Below are 3,660 nucleotides of genomic sequence, written 5' to 3'. Positions count from 1 at the left end.
AGGGGTACCACTTTTGTAGGCTTGGAAAGCATTGACTTGTTCGGTTGTTCCCCTACATTCGCTTGAGTCATGACCCAAGGTTCCACAATTCTTACATATCCCGCTTGGGATTGATGAGGATGCCGTCATGGCATTGACATGATGCTTTGATGATTTTGAGCTTTCCTCAAGTCTAGCCATAGCTTGTTCAAACTTCAAGTTGATTGTGTCAATGTGAGCACTAAGTTGAGCACCCAATTGAGTAACGGTATCCACTTCATACTTTCCTCCTCTAGTAGCCTTGCGAGGCCTACTATATTGCGAATTATGGACCGCCATTTCCTCAATCTTGTTCCATGTTTGATTGTCATCAACTTCGGTGAACATTCCATTTGATCCCATATTGAGAATGTTCCTTGAATCTTCATATAAACCATTCCAAAATTGTTGCACTAAAAACCATTCGCTAAGTCCATGGTGAGGACATGAGCGACAAATACCTTTGAACCGCTCCCAAGCTTCATACAAAGATTCTTCATCCCTTTGCTTAAAACCCGTAATTTGAGCTCTTAGCATATTGGTCTTTTCCGGTGGGTAGAAGTTTTTGTAGAAAGCTAGAGCTAGCTTCTTCCAAGAATCTATTCCAAGGGTGGCCTTATCAAGGCCCTTCAACCATTGCTTTGCGGTGCCGATTAACGAAAAAGGAAATAAGACCCATCTTATTTGGTCTTGAGTCACGCCCGTTTGAGAGATAGCTTCACAATAATCACAAAATGTTTCCATATGAGAATGAGGGTCCTCACTAGGCATTCCCCCGAATTGGCTCCTCTCAACTAGTTGAATGAAGGCGGACTTGGCAATAAAGTTTCCGGTAAGATGTTGTGGGGTAGGAGTACCATTTGGTAGATCCTCCTCGGTGGGTATAGAGTGTGACGAGAATTTAGGCATTGTAGGTGGATTTTGTGTGGTATTGTTTAATGGGTTTTCTTCTCCTTCTATTGCGAAAGGATTGACAAACTCACTAGTGGGTTGAACAACTTCACCAACACCTCCCAAATTCCTCCTAACAAGTCTCCTATTATTCGTCAAGGTTCTTTCGATTTCACGGTCAAAAGGTAACAAATCTCTTTGTAACCTTCTAGACATGCAAAATATCAAACAACTCAAAAACAATTAGAACAAACCTTGAGGAGTTTTACTTCCCCAAGGTGAGAAAGACACAACTAAAAACAATAAAAGAAATCTTAAATCAATTAAACACCGTCCCCGGCGACGGCGCCATTTTTGATCGGAGCCATTTGGTGTTCACAATTAAGCATATGTGGTCGTTGGTCAATGGTCGATACAAAACACAATTTATACTTCACAAACAACTCTACAATTAGTAAAGAGGTAAGTAAAGGTCGGATCCCAAGGGACGGGTATTGAAATGAAGATTCTATTGTAACTAGTGGTGTCTAGGGGTGTCACAAATTGGGTTGATGTAGAAGGTTACTAAACTAAAATAGCAATGAAAATAAACTAACAAGGTAAATGAAATTAGGGTGTAAACAATTGATTAAAAGCACTAGGGTGTCATGGGTTCATAGGGGAATCATGGGATATGATCATACAAACATGTTCTCAAATTATAAGCAAGCAATTATTGTTGTGATGGATTGAGTTGGGTTATATCTTACAATCCTAGGAAAGTTTGGGTCCCGGAGCCGAATCTCTTGGATTGTACAACACCTACAAGTCGACTTAATCTTCCCTACTTAACACATGCATGGTCTAACAAGACTCGAGTTGGGTTATGTCTTACAAGTCAAGTTGAAAGGATAGAAGATGATAGTAAATGCAAGGATTCATAGGCTTAGCATTTCATCAAATATAACATGTGCATGTATTAAGATCAAAACAAGCAAGCAAATAAGATATGAAAGCATATTAATTTAAGCATGAATCATTCCCCATGTTGGTTTCCCCTAATCACCCATTAAACCCTAGCTAAGAGACTACTCACTCATTATCATATTGATCATGCTAGAAAGGTTGTCAATCATACTAACATAATGAAACATGATGAATAAATGAAAGTAATTAGCAATAATTAAAAAGGGATTAAGAGATTATACCTACTAATGATTCCAATAACAAAGCAAGAATAATAGAAGTACTTGAATCCTAGATGGAGAGGTTGTCAATCTCCCAATAATAACCCAAATAATCTTCAATTACCCAAAATAAAGTAAGAACTAGAGAGAGATTAAAGAACTAAAACTTGGATTAAAACTTGATTAATATTTGATTACAATATTGAAGAGAGATTTGATTGATATTAACTACACTAATTATTGATAAGAAGAACATGCTCCTCTAATTAGACTAATGGGGTATTTATAGTGAAAATTAGGGAGGATGCATTAGGGTTAACTAAGGGCTAAACTAGTAATTACACTTTTTAAGTTGAGCAAGGAGCCTCCGGGATTGTCCGAGAGAAGGGCTTCTTCATTTCGTAGCTTGAAGAACGAAATCTGTCTTTGTTGTCTTTGTGATCCGTGCGGGCCGGGAGTCGGGACGGCCGGATCTGGGATGGACGATCCGAGCGGATCAAGGAACAAGACGCTCGGATTGGGCATGGGGAATCCGAGCGGATTCCTGGTGAGGACGCTCGGATTGGCAAGGACGGACGGATTCTCTACAATCCGTTCGGATTGTAGTTCAAAGAACTTTCCTTCTTCTTTTTCTTCCCTTTTCTTCATGAATTCCTTGGGGATTTCCTTGGGGACTCAAGGATCCTTTTCTCAACAATGCTCTTCTACTATGCTATGTACAAAGGCCTTCTAGTCTTGTCTCTCCTTGATGCTTGGTCATTGAATATGATCAATTTAGCCTTGTTTTGCCATGAAAATGCAAGATTCTTACTCCTTTCCTACCAAGGGATCAAAATCTCAAAGAATATGCAAAACAAAGAACTAAAGATAAGAAATGACCCAAATAGGCACTAAAAAGCATGGAAACAATGGTAATTCGGGGGCTAAATATGCGCCAATTATGGTCGCATCAAATATCCCCAAACCGAACCTTTGCTCGTCCCGAGTAAAGAGGTGACAAAGACTAGGACCAATACTAACCTAACCTAATAATAATAGCCGATATGAGACAATTAGCGGGTCTCACTCCGCCCCTTCAACTCACAACAAGACAACCATGAGGTAGGATGCCTTCTTGCAAGGCAAGGTGGGTCTTGCCAAAATGGCGACACATCCAAACATTAAGCACACAAAAACACATAATGGATGCATCCAAACATTAGTTATTGGGTTGTGTAGATGCTTTGGGTTGTGTGCTCGGGTTGCTCAAGTAACAACAACAACAACAACAACAACAACAACAACAACAACAACAACAACAACAACAATAATAACAACAATAATAACAACAACAATAATAACAATAATAATATTAACAATAATAATAATAACAATAATAATAATAATAACAATAATAATAATAATAATAATAATAATAATAATAATAATAACAATAATAATAATAATAATAATAATAATAACAATAATAATAATAATAATAATAATAATGATAATAATAATAATAATAATAATAATAATAATAATAATAATAATAATAATAATGATAATAATAATGATAATGATAATTATAATAATATGTGTAATT

The 3,660-nt window shown here is 37.1% G+C and overlaps 1 non-coding gene across 1 annotated transcript; it reads left to right on the top strand.

The window, feature by feature from the left end:
• The first annotated feature begins 448 nt into the window (after nucleotides 1–448).
• Nucleotides 449–555, top strand: LOC141616400 (small nucleolar RNA R71). The gene has a single exon (XR_012530750.1). It is a non-coding gene; the product is annotated as a small nucleolar RNA R71 (small nucleolar RNA).
• Nucleotides 556–3,660: the final 3,105 nt, after the last annotated feature.

This window comes from Silene latifolia, chromosome 11 (assembly GCF_048544455.1).
Source record: "Silene latifolia isolate original U9 population chromosome 11, ASM4854445v1, whole genome shotgun sequence".
In the NCBI taxonomy this organism is placed as follows: Eukaryota; Viridiplantae; Streptophyta; class Magnoliopsida; order Caryophyllales; family Caryophyllaceae; genus Silene; species Silene latifolia.
The sequence above is the reverse complement of the archived record's forward strand: the minus strand, read 5'-3'. Positions and strand labels throughout refer to the sequence as shown.